The sequence below is a fragment of the Theropithecus gelada genome, chromosome 2 (genome assembly GCF_003255815.1).
Source record: "Theropithecus gelada isolate Dixy chromosome 2, Tgel_1.0, whole genome shotgun sequence".
Taxonomy (NCBI): domain Eukaryota; kingdom Metazoa; phylum Chordata; class Mammalia; order Primates; family Cercopithecidae; genus Theropithecus; species Theropithecus gelada.
Genome location: NC_037669.1, coordinates 98,230,308 through 98,243,403, shown reverse-complemented (window position 1 = coordinate 98,243,403; position 13,096 = coordinate 98,230,308). Strand labels below are relative to the sequence as shown.

The 13,096-nt window shown below is 42.8% G+C and overlaps 1 protein-coding gene across 4 annotated transcripts in view; it reads left to right on the top strand.

The window, feature by feature from the left end:
- The window catches only part of TRAK1 (trafficking kinesin protein 1), a 214,060-nt gene that overhangs the window by 116,833 nt on the left and 84,131 nt on the right, over positions 1 to 13,096 (top strand). The window lies entirely within an intron of this gene.

Genomic DNA, 13,096 nt, shown 5'->3' with positions numbered 1-13,096 from the left:
AAAAATAAATAAAATTAAAAAAAAATACAGTCCTAGGCCAGGCGTGGTGGCTCACGCCTGGAATCCCATCACTTTAAGAGACCAAGGCAGGCAGATCATATGAGCCCGGAAGTTTGAGACCAGCCTAGGCAACATGATGAAACCCCGTCTCTACAAAAAGTAATTATAATAAAAAAAATACCTGTGTGCGATGGTATGCGTCTTGTAGTCCCAGCTATCGGGAGGCTGAGGTGGTAGGATTGCTTGAGCCTAGGAAGCAGAGGTTGCAGTGAGCCAAGAATATACCATTGCACTCCAGCCTGGGCAACAGAGCGAGACTCTGCCTCAAAAAAAGAAAAAGACAAAAACCAACCCTGGAACCAGTCCCCTGCAGATACCAAAATCCATGGATGCTCAAGTCCCTGATATGAATTGGCAAAGTATTTGCATTTAACCTGTACACATCTTTCCATATACTTTAAGTCTAGATTACTTGTATTACTTGTAAATGCTATTTTTTTTTTTTTTTGAGACAATCTCCTGTCACCCAGGATGGAGTCCCTTGGTGCCATGTTGGCTCACTGCATTCTCAACCTTCCAAACTCAAACCATCCTCCCACCTCAGCCCCCTAGTAGCTGGGACTACAGGCACATGCCACCATGCCCAGCCTAAAGTTTTGTATTGTTATTTTATATTGTTTTTTTCCCCCTGAATATTTTTGACCCATGGTAGATACAGAAGCCTGACTATATATCCTCCCCAGGCCCCAACCTCAGGCATAGTCATTCTAATTGATTCTCAGGCGACTGTGATGTACTGCTCTGAATGTTGGTGTGCCCAGCCTGCGTCTGTCTATATCCTCTCTCCCAAGGCTGTAATACCAGCCACATGCTGGTGACTGCCAAATGTATGCCCACCCTGACCTTCCCTTCCTCCCCCAGCCTCATGTACCCACATACTGAGGTTATTAACTCATCCACTGCAGAAAGTAGATTGTTCCCCCCTCCACACACATTTGTCTTAATAAATACAACATGGTTTACCCTATTTCCATATCCTCCTGGCCATCTACTGGCCCTGTTAATTCTTCCTTCAGATATATCCCAGACCCATTCTCCGACCTGGCTGCTGCCACCCTTGATGAAGTCACTGCCGTCTCATCCCTGGACAGCTGTAACTGCTCTCCCAGCTTCCACTCTTGCTTCTCTGCTGTCCTCTTTGGACCCAGCAGCCTGGCTGGTCTTTTTCTGAAATCCAACTGGGTTATGCTGCTTCTTTGTTTCCCATTGCCGTTTGGATAAAATGCAGAGTCTTCCAAGACTCTGTGACCTGACTCTTGGCTCTCTATCCAGGCAGGCCTCATTCCACCCTGTCCTTACCCTATAGCAGCCCCACCAGTGCTTCCAGACCCTCGAACACACCAAACTCCCATGACCTTGGGTCATGCCGCTCCCTCGCTACCCCTCTTCCTTTTCTTTTTTTGTTTTGTTTTTAATGTTTTTATTTATTTCTCTTTCTTTTTCCCTTGAGACTGGGTCTTGATATGTTGTCTAGGCTGCCCTCGAACTCCTGGGCTCCAGCACTCCTCCTGCCACAGCCTTCTGAGTAGGCTGGGATTACAGGTGCATGCTGCTGTGCCCAGCTTCTTTTCTGTTCTTTGGTTCTCAGCAGAAGTGTGCTGTCCATGACAAGCCTTCCTTGACCACCCCATCTGTGGCATACCCCATCTCCATTGCCTTTTCTTGCCTTCATAGCTTTCATCACTCTTTATTTGCTTATGTAATGATAACCAATAGTGGTAATAATGACTCACATCTACTGAGTGCTTACCACTTGTCAGGGTGGTGCTAAATGCCTTACCTTTATGAGCACTGCAGGACATAGACACTAGATTTGTTGTAGTACATAATCCTCTCTTCGATTAAATGATTTTTCAAATATATTACAATTGTTTTATCTAAATTGAATTGGCCTTTTAATCCCTAATTGTTTTTCAAGATATTAAAGTTAGTTTACATAGATTTAACACTCTTTTATAGCAATGTAAATGGACTTAAAAAATTTTATAAAGAACACTTTTAATGCTATACATGAAATAATAAACACAATGATATAATTACATTAATCAGCAAAACAGGTGTGAACAAACAGGTTGGGAACACACACACGACCATTTTTCCATTGGGAAAAGGCTCAATTCACAAGAGCCCAGATGCTGAGGCACATAAGACAGTGGTCAGCTGGCTGGCAGTATCAGCAGGCTGTGGGCCCTTCCTTCCTTCCTTCCTCCCTCCCTCCCTCCCTCCCTCCCTCCCTTCCTTCCTCCCTTCCCCTTCCCCTTCCCCTCCCCCTCATCTCCCCTCATCTCCCCTCATCTCCCCTCCCCTGCCTCCTTCCTTACCTTTCCTTTTACCTTTCCTTTCCTTTTTCCTTTTGCCTTACCTTACCCTACCTTAATCTTGCTCTATTGCCCAGGCTGGAGTGCAGTGGTGGTGATCATGGCTCACTGCAGCCTCAACCCCTTGGCCTCAAGTGATCCTTCTGCCTCTGCCTCCCGAGTAGCTGGGACTACAGGTGCATGCCACCACACCCAGCTAGTTTTTAAATGTTTTGTAGAGACAGGGTTTTGCCATGTTGCCTCGGCTGTCTCATGCTCCTGGCCTCAAGTGATCCACCTGCCTTGGCCTCCCAAAGTGCTGGGATTACAGGTGTTAGCCACCTCGCCTGGTCTTTTTTTTTTTTTTTTTTTTTCTTTAGAGACAGTCTTTATCCGACAACCAGGCTGGAGTGTAGTGGCGTAATTATAGCTTACTGCAGCCTCGAACTCCTGGCCTCAGGCAATCTTCCTGCTTTCCCTCCCAAAGCTATGGAACTGCAGACAGGAGCCACCATGCCCGGCTGCTTTTTGGGGGCCATGGCAAGTGCAGGCTTGTCAGAGGATTTAGTGGAGAAGCAGGGATTGGTTAAGAAAACCTCTCCACTTCTTGTGTTTCATGCCAGGCAGTGTTTGTAACTTCAGAACCTGCCCTTCCCTCACCTACCTGCCATGTTATGCTCATTTCACCTACTGTCCCCTGCTGTATAGGGAGTGCCTTGAGGGCAGAGATCATGTTAGTTTTGCTCCCCTTTCTGTACAGAGGGTGGAGCCCAGCTGAAGGAGGAATGTGCTGCTGCTGTCTCTGTATTTCCAGGTACTCCTTGTTGATCTCTAGCCAAGACGAGGAGTCTCCTTATGAGATGTCATCTTTTGAGCTCTTTTGATGGAGGGAATACCACAGTGATGCTTGAACATGAAAAGTCTTGGCACAGTGGCTCACACCCGTAATCCCAACACTTTGGGTGGCTGAGATGGGAGGATTGCTTGAACACAGGCATTTGAGACCATCCTTGGCCGCCAAACGAGACCCCATTTCTACAAAAAAAGAAAAACAAAACAAAAACAAAAAAAACATGAAAAGCCTCATCCAGAGTATTTCCCACTGAGAGTTTTACTTTCAGCCTGTATTTGTGTGGAATTGGACTGTGTGGGAACATTCTAGCTCTCCTCCTCCTCTGACTAGTCATCGCTGGCTTTTTGTCTTTGTTTTTGGCTAAGTCCCCTTTTCTTTTTGGTGTGCTTAGATGTGGACATCTGTCAGTGCTCTGGCTTGGGGTCTCCTCTTGCCTACATCTTCTTTGCTTTGGCTGTTGCCTCTCTGCAGGCGATGGCTATGTTCCTCTCTACTGCCTGGATATGTTGCCGGAATCTCATAGAAACTGAACGTGTGCTTGTCATCCTCACACTAGCTCTTCTTACCACCTGCCTGACTTCCATAGAAGCCTGGCGTGGACATGCGCCAGGCCCTCACCAATGACCCTGTCCATTCTCAGAGGTGCCTTCCGCTGCTCTCCTAAATCCATAGGTGCTAAATTTGTACCTCAATCCTGGTTCTGAAACCTGTTTCTCTGTCATCATAAAGAAATCATGGAGCCTCTCTGTACTTTGGTTTCCTTTTTTGTGGGTTTAAGGAAGATTCTGTGACTTTGTTGGTGATGACATGGCATTGGGAGATAGGGTCCATCTCTGATTTTCAGAGAGAGAAAGTAAGCATGTGTGTCACTGTTTTAGAGAATTGTGGCACCTACCCTGTTCTTCAACTCTTGGTGCCTGGCCTTATAATGAACACAAATGATCTTTAGAAGAAGTTAGATTTTAAAAATAATATTTTTATGGCTCACACTTATAATCCCAGTGCTTTGGGAGGCCGAGGCAGGAGGATTGCTTGAGACAAGGCATTTGAGACCAAGCTGGGCAACATAGGGAAACCCCCATCTCTATAAAAAAAAGGTTAAAAAACTACTCAGGTGGTGTATACCTGTAGCCCTAGCTACTCGGGAGGCTAAGGTGGGTGGGTCACTTAAGCCTAGGAGTTCAAGGCTGTAGTGAGCTATGATCGTGCCACTGCATTCCAGCCTGGGCAACTGAGTGAGACTCTGTTTCAGTAAAAAAGAAAAATAAATAAATAAATAAATAAAATAATATTTCTTTCTTTCTTTTTTTTTTTTTTTTTGAGATGAAGTCTGGCTCTGTTGCCCAGGCTGGAGTGCAGTGGCATGATCTTGGCTCACTGCAACCTCTGCCTCCTGGGTTTTTTCTGCCTCAGCCTCCTGAGTAGCTGGGATTACAGACACATGACACCACACCAGGCTAATTTTTCTATTTTCAGTAAAGACATGGTTTCATCCTGTTGGCCAGGCTGATCTCAAACTCCTGACCTCAGGTGATCCACCCGCCTCAGCCTCCCAAAGTGCTGGGATTATAGGCATGAGCTACCATGCCCGGACAAAATAATAGTTCTTTCTATCACGAAAGTATGCTGATTTTAGGTGATTTTGAAGATAAAAACAAAAAGATGACTAATATAGCACCCACCACTCACTTTTTGTGAAATTTTTCTAGATTTTTTTTTTGTTTTTTTTTTCTGCAACACATATATTTAAGGACATAATGCATTTTAAATAAATATTATATGTTGATTATTTCCCCTGGCATTAAATTTCTTGAAAAACACAATTTTCAAGCATTGCTTAATATTCTGTCATTTATATTTGACTATTCATCTATTATTGGGAATCCAGGCTATTTCTGCTTCTTCCCCAAACAACACATGGGTGAATACCCTTTTACTTCCGGATATCAGGCCAGATAGTACAAGCAATTTGCCGGAAAACACTGAATTTGGTCTTTAAGAAGCCTAAACGCATCCTAAAGATTTTTTTATTCGATACCCAAGGAGGAATGTCTTACCTCTCTCTTAGTTTGTGCAGGTTGTTATTCATTAGTGAATGTTTGGAAAATAACCAACAGGTAATGGTCAGGAAGGCAATGACTAAAGTTTTTGTGAATATGGCATATAATTTCAAGAAAGATGGGTTTTTTTCCCTTAAACTCAAAGTTTTCAAGAGATGAACTTCTCAAACTTTGTACCAAGGGCAGTTTTGTGGGGGAGAGCAGGAGTGTATGTTATTTTGGAGTTTAGCTAGAATTGAGAGATGCACCTGATCACTGTGGAGTAGTTGATATCTCTGTGTGGGTTGGGTAACGTTGTTTTATAGCGAAGGTTTTCTTCTTCCTAGTGACTCTGAGAGGAGAGAAAGTGGTTGGAGACCCACCAGTCCTGTGTGAGAGGGCCATTTCTCCATCATCCACCGACTAAATGTGTGACCTTGGGCAAATCACTTATCACTGCATTGAGACTCGGTTTCTTATCTGGAAATTAATTAGCATTAAATATTTTATGGTTCTCTGAATGTTTCTTTGAGAGATTTTCACTCTCTAGTTAATGGTATCCCATGATGAAGTTTTTTAAAATTGTTTTTTGTTTTATGGCCGTTTCTTCTTCTTCTTCTTTTTTTTTTTTGGTCAATTTATTATTTATTAATTAATTTATTTTTTTACTTTTTTTATTATACTTTAAGTTCTAGGGTACATGTGCATAACGTGCAGGTATTATGGTCATTTCTTAATTTGAGTTTTTCTGTATTGCAAAATAGGAATTAAGAGAATAAGGACCTTTTTGTTTTATAGAAATTGTAGTGTTGTTTTCTTTTTCAAATGCAAGTGCTATTAAATTGCGTTCAGGTGATAATCTAGGGAACCTCTTACAAGTATTCTCAGACAGAACACTGTAGACATACGCACTGAACTCTCTAAGCATGTTTTAAATTACCCAGGATTTTTCTTGTTAAGATTTAGATACGTACGAGGCTTAAATTCCAGAAGATTACAAATTGTCGAAAGTAATTTTCATCTTCAGAGAGTAAATTAATGGAGCAGAGTCCATATCTGCTTGAATGGGCCAATATCCTCTTCCCAGGCCTTTTGTTGAATAGGTGCCTAATGAATGCTTCTTAAATAAGCGAAAATCCAAGCCACGTTTTTAAATTTTAAAAATAAGCTTTCTCCTTCCTTTTTTCATAAAAACAAGATTTAAAACCCATATATAGAATTACAAGATCATTTTATTTGTTGCCACCTTCTAAAGATTGCCTTCATTTTAATTAAAATCCTAAGTGAAACAAAAATAGAGATACTGGCCAGATGTGGTGGCTCACACCTATAATCCCAGCACTCCGGGGGGGTGAGGCTGGAGGATTGCCTGAATCCAGGAGTTCAAGACCAACCTGGGGAACACGGTGAGGCTCCGTCTCTATTAAAAAAAAAAAAAAAAGTACAGACACCACAAAATGCAGTACGCCTATACAAATTAAATGAAAAAATAGCACACAGTGCTGACCTTCTGAAGGGGAGTGCGGTCAATAATTTTATTATTTTATGAGGTGGTGACCTAAAAGAAAGCATAGGGAATGTGTGTGTGTGTGTATGTGTGTGTGTGTGCATGCGTGTGTGTGTGTGTGTTTGGAGGAGGGGTATCTTTTGGAACATCAAGGAGTCTGTTGTCACCTAGAAGTGTGTGGTGAGGCAGGGTTGAATGAAAGGAGGAAGGATAAATTATCGGGGTGGAGTAGAGGTTGTACTGAGTTGGAAAGGGGATTTAATTGCCAGGAACTTTTCATTATCATCTGCTAACAAAGCTAATGCAAGATATATACATTATAATGTATTTATAAGTAGTTACCAAGAATTTCTGTTGTGTAAATGCCCAAGTACTCTGGGTATGTCCTTTCTGCCATCCCCAAGCTCTGGGGCCATTTTGTTTACAGGCAAGGACCTAAGTGAGCCCTGAGAATTGTGCCTTCTCTCTTCTCTTACTGCTCACATATGCGGACTCTTCCTTGGGCCCATTTTCCACCACTGTTAGCTGACACAGACGGCTGCAAGATCAAAGGCAGAAGCAGAGACACCCTGGAGCACAATCACTTCCTCTCCATTAGTCAAATGCAGTCACGATGTCTCCACCCAGGTGTGGACCTGGGTGCCAGATTCTGAGTGGAATTGAAGGCGCCCGTCTTGGGGAGGTAATCAAAGGCAGCCTTGTACCAGGGTGCATGACAGCACCAGGAGCCTTTCACAGTGTCTGGTGAGCACCGTGGCCAGGTACTCATACTGGTCAGCAGACCTACCCTCATGGTCCCTGGGCTTACTTTGTCACCTGCCACCTGCCAGGTTTCATTTTTTCTCATCAAACCAGATTCCAAGGTTGAGTATTTATTTTTTTCTTTTTAAGAAGAAAAATGCCTGGCAAGCAATTCTGTACAGATTGATAGTTTTTCTTTTTCGTGTTATTTCAGCATATCTAAGACAAAACTGGAACGGACTCAGGTGGGAAATTGACATGACAGCTCAGCTCACACTCCACCCCCCGTGATGGGCCCAGGCTACTGTGGTTCAGCTGAATTTTGGCATGAATGGAATATGGGGCCGTTTGAGCTTCTGGTTTACTTGTGTTTTGAGGCCTGTGGCGCCAGCTACCTGACCTGCTGGACATAGGAGTGAGATTTCCCATACAGCCTCCAAGGCTGGCAGGAGGCAGACTCAGAACCATGCAGGCTGTGTACTGATGCCACCACACACCCAAGCTCTTTTTCTTCTCTCTCTCCTTCTCAGAGGTAGGGTTGATTTTAATGAGAACTACATCGAGGCCAGGATGCATGTTGGCTCCTCAGTGCTCTGCCAAACGCCATCTCCCTGCTTTTAGATATGTTCTGTAAAAGCCAAGCTTTGTTCCCCCACCTTCCCCTGGAGGTGGGTTGGTGCCTGTGCCTGAAATGAGGAGGAGATGTTTTCGGAGGGGGTAGTTGACAGCAAGCTGTTCATTAGCAGCCTGCCTTCTGCCGTGGGTGCTCAGTGACTGGCAGTGGCAACATTTTAAAAAATAAAGATCAGGCTGGATGTGGTGGCTCACGCCTGTAATCCCAGTATTTTGGGAGGCTGAGGCAGGCGGATCATGAGGTCAGGAGATTGAGACCATCCTGGCTCAATGGTGAAACCCCGTCTCTACTGAAAATACAAAAATTAGCTGGGCTTGGTGGCTACTCGGGAGGCTGAGGCAGGAGAATTGGTTGAACCCGGGAGGTGGAGGTTGCAGTGAGCCAAGATCGCATCACTGCACTCCAGCCTGGGCGACTGAGTGAGACTCCATCTATAAATAAATAAATAAATAAATAAATAAATAAATAAACAAACAAATAAAATAAAGATCAGAAGGATAACTCTGCAGAAAGAAGCACCTGCTCAGTTAATTTTCTGAAGCAAGTGGAAGGAAGGCCTGCTTGTAAGGCTGTCTTTCATGTGAGCCCCATGGCCCCCTCAAGGACGGAAGGTTAGAAAGCCTCTTCCGGGTCTTCCTCTCTTCTGCTGTAGGCTTCTTGGCTGGCCTGGCATACAGGTGCCCTGACCAACAGGGAGGAAAGCTTTGGAGTCTGAGGACAGGTTCCAGAGGGGAATTGGGACCTCCGAGGGCTCTGTGCTAGCAGGAAGGAGGAGCACTGGGGACGCATAGGAATTGGGAAGTTATTTTGTTCAGACGGCCACATCAGGGCCTGGGCATGCCTGTGCTGATCACCTGTGAGGCCTGGGGGAAGGTGGGATGCAGCAAGATCTGTGAGGTCTGAGACACTCGGGCAAACTCATAACTGCATCATTTATATATACTTTATCGCTCAATTGTTAGTGTTCATTCATCTTTTTAATGTATTGCGTAAATTGAAATATTCGTATACTCACACAACTAATAAGTACAGACTTAGAAATTTTATTAAATTCTTTTAAACATTTAAATTTGATTACAAATATATTTAATTAGATCTGCCTTAACATCACAGACCAAATCTATTAGATTCTCTTAAATGCTCACAAAAGAACATGTAGGTCTTCTAGCAATGACAGCAAAACTCCTGATACTCACACTTAACATAAGCATTGGTACTGTGGGTTTAATTCATTTCTTTGTGATTTCTGAATCTGTTTTATATTTTTCCAGTGATCTAGTAATCTTTATAGATATTAAAGAAAATACGATCTCAGCAGCTCTGTTAGATTCCTAGGGCTGCCATAACAAATTACCACAAACTTGGTGGCTTAAGACAATAGAAATTTATTCTCTCACAGTTCTGGAGGCCAGAGGTCCAAAGTCAAGGTGTTGATACTGCTGGTTCCTTGTGGACACTCTGAGGGAGAATCCGTTCCCTGCCCCTCTTGCAGTTTCTGGTGGCTGCCGGCCATCCTCAATGTTCCTAGGCTTGTGGCCGCATCCCTCCAGGTTCTGCTCTGTCTTCACGCTGCCCTCTCCTCTGTGGGCCTTTTCTCCTCTTCTCTTCTGAGGACACTTGCCATTGGATTGAGGGCCCACCTCAATCAAGGATGATGTCATCTCAAGACTTTTAACTGAATGACACCAGCAGGGCCAGGCACGGTGGCTCACGCCTGTGATCCCAGTACTTAGGGAGACCGAGGCAGGCGGATCACTTGAGGTCAGGAGTTTGAGACCAGCCTGGCTAACATGGCAAAACCCTGTCTCTACCAAAAATACAAAAAATTAGCCAGGCATGGTGGCGCATGCCTCCCAGCTACTCAGGAGACTAAGGCAGGGGAATCACTTGAACCTGGGAGGTGGAGGTTGCAGTGAGCCACGACTGCGCCACTGTACGCCAGCCTGGGTGACAGAGCGAGACTCTGTCTTAAAAAACAAAATAAAACAAAAAAAGAAGAAAATGAATTACACCTGCAAAGACCATTTTTACACCTCCACAGCTTCCAGGTGGACATTATCTTTGGAGGGGCCACCTTCGACCTGATGTCTTTTCCTGAAATGACAAATTCTTTATATTTGGCCACTTGTGGTTGTGACCCAGTGTCCCATCCAAATGACACACTCATCTGGAACATGTTTGAACACACGTACAAGGTTTCTTAGTGTCTTACTGTTATCATTAGCAGCTTTTATTGAGCTTTTATCTTCCAGGAATTTGGGGCCCCAGTGTGGGCAGTCAGTTCTCCTCTGGAGCCCTCTGGCTGATCCGTCATCTTACAGCCCTGGGGGTGATCCTGCTCCTACCTGAGTGTAGTCTGTGCCCACAGCGTCAGGCCTTTCTGTTCTTGATACTTGCTTCCTCCTTCCATGTAGGGTTGGCTTATTCAGAGCCATCCTACTTAGAGACGTATTTGTACATTGTTTTATAAAAGGCATTAGTGGCAGAAACAGAGCAGTCATACATACCCACCTCTGCTGCTTCCTAAAATGGATTAAAAATAACTTCCTAATATATTCTCCCTTCCTTTATGTATCAGTTGCCCTGTCACTTGGTTACCCTTTTCATTTTGATATTGAAGATTCATGGCCTTTACAGGTTCACCTTGTCTCTTTTAACCGTTATTGACTGTGTTCTCTTTTGGATATTCAAATTGTCACAACACAGTGCATGGTAGTCCTTTTAAGATGGCTTTTGTATACCTTATCACTTCTACCCCAGACCTTTTGACGTGGTCTTTGCTTTCTTGAAAGCTGGTGTTGCAGGTCCCTCTTGATTTTCCCTGCCCCAAGACATGGAATCAGCAGCTCTACAAGGAGCCCTGTTAAGGTCTAACCTAAATCTGGGCACCAGAATGTTGACTTGCTGCTGATGGATTGGAGGGGTGTCTTTGTTTAGCCACTTATGTGACAGAGCTGGAAAGAGTTGTTTTGTTTGTTTGTTTTTAATATCACGAAGTTACATAGATATTTTCAGTTTAACTCTTACTTTCCCGATCATTTATTTTGTTCTTTTTTTTAAAAAAAAAAAGAAAAATACTTCTCAATTTGTTTTCTCTCTGAGGTGCTAACTTGAGTCTTTAATTGTACCTCTTCTTTTTTTTTTTCTTTCAAATTCCATTAGCAAATAATCCTTGGATGCTTTTTCATTCACTTATTGAGAAGTGGAAAAGGCTTACGATGGGGATCATTTCTGGTTTATATCCAATGCTTTTGGTATTCTCTGTGCAATCCTGGGCAAGTGACTTAAACCACTTAAGACCCCTTTCCTTGTATCCACAATGAGGGAGCCATTAGGTCGAGGGGTCTGAGGAGTAAGTGAGATATAAAGTACTAAATGCCAGGTATACAGTCAGCACTTTCTAAATGGGGCAGCTGAAGATGTGACTAAGGAATGGCTGACCAGGTGGCTGTGAGGCTTACCAGGTGGCTGTGAGACTGCTCCTGGGACCTGTTCTTATTCCTGACTTTCTGGTGGCAGTGATGGAGGAGAGTAGGGTCATGGTAGGGAGGAGTCTGCTTTTTCAGCCGCAGTAAACCTGGGCCGAGGGAGAGCTGTAACCCTCAAGAGTGTTGGGACTCCTGGCGTGAAGGAAAGTGGATTTGATGTCAGATAGACTTGGATTTTAATTGTGAAACTCTTTGCAGAACTATGGACAGATTACTTTGTCTTTCTGAGCATATGAAAGCGTTTTGGTGTAGTTCACTTTGAAATTGCCTTGAAGCTCATAAAAATCACCCCTAAATGATGCTGTTTCCTTTGTGCTTATTTATACATTGTTTTGTTTCTTTCCCTTTTGCTTAAAAAGTGAATTGGTTATGTGCAGCCTTTGGACTTAATGTAAGCTGTGCTCAGTAATGTATTGTCACTGATATAGGGTCCCTCACTCCCTACTTCACCCCACCTGTCACTCCTGCTCATTACTGTGAACTCAGTGCCTTTGAATCAGTTATGCTGGAAAAAGCTTACAAATGGCATTTCTACCTCATTTCCCTAATTATAGCTTAGGAATTTGTGCCCTCTTTTTAATTGTTCATTTCCTGTGTATTTCCCTTAAAAAAAAAAAAAGATTAGAGTGATGAAGATGACCACAACTAACATTTATTGCAAACTCATTTTGTCCTAGGCACTGTGTTAAGTGCTCTGCCATACACTAATTGATTATAGCTTCCCCTGTCTTTGTGCAATGTATTATAATCACCCCCATTTAGCAGATGAGACTGATGTATCTAATAAAGTCACAGACGTGGAAAACAAAGAGCCCGTACCAAACCTCAGACCATCTGACTCCAAAAGCCCATGCTCTTAACTATGAAATCTGTTATTTTTTACTTGTTTTATGGTAATGGGGTAGGAATAAAAATGTTAAACAAATTCATAGTGCCATAAGGTAAATATGCCACGTTTTATTTAAGGGGTTTCTATCAAAACAAAAAAGCAAGCAAATAAGGGATTTGTATCCTTGTATTTTTTTTAACTTTAACATAATTTATTCTTATAATTTGAGAATACATTGTTCCATATAGATTGGATTATTTCATTAAAATGTATTTGTTTCTTGATTCTGTTACATATAAAATTATATGTGGAGAAAACATGTGCAAAGAGATGGCTAGGATTTTAGTAAAAGACAAAGGTTTATCGTGAAAGCTAATCTTTTATATAACTCTTGGGATCAGTTGAACCCTGCTGAAGTATTACATTTCTTCAATTCTAAATTTCATACAATGTCAGTTTTTCTATGTCTGTTGCATTTAAGTAATATTCATTGCATTTTTCTTTTATTTTTTAATTATACAAGTAATACATGCTGATTGATTGGTAAAAAGTCTTGCAGTCTGTAAGTAAGACACATAGTCATAATCTTCCATCTCCTCTCCTCCCCAAAGGAGCTACTTTAACATTTTAGTATATATTTTCTTCTAC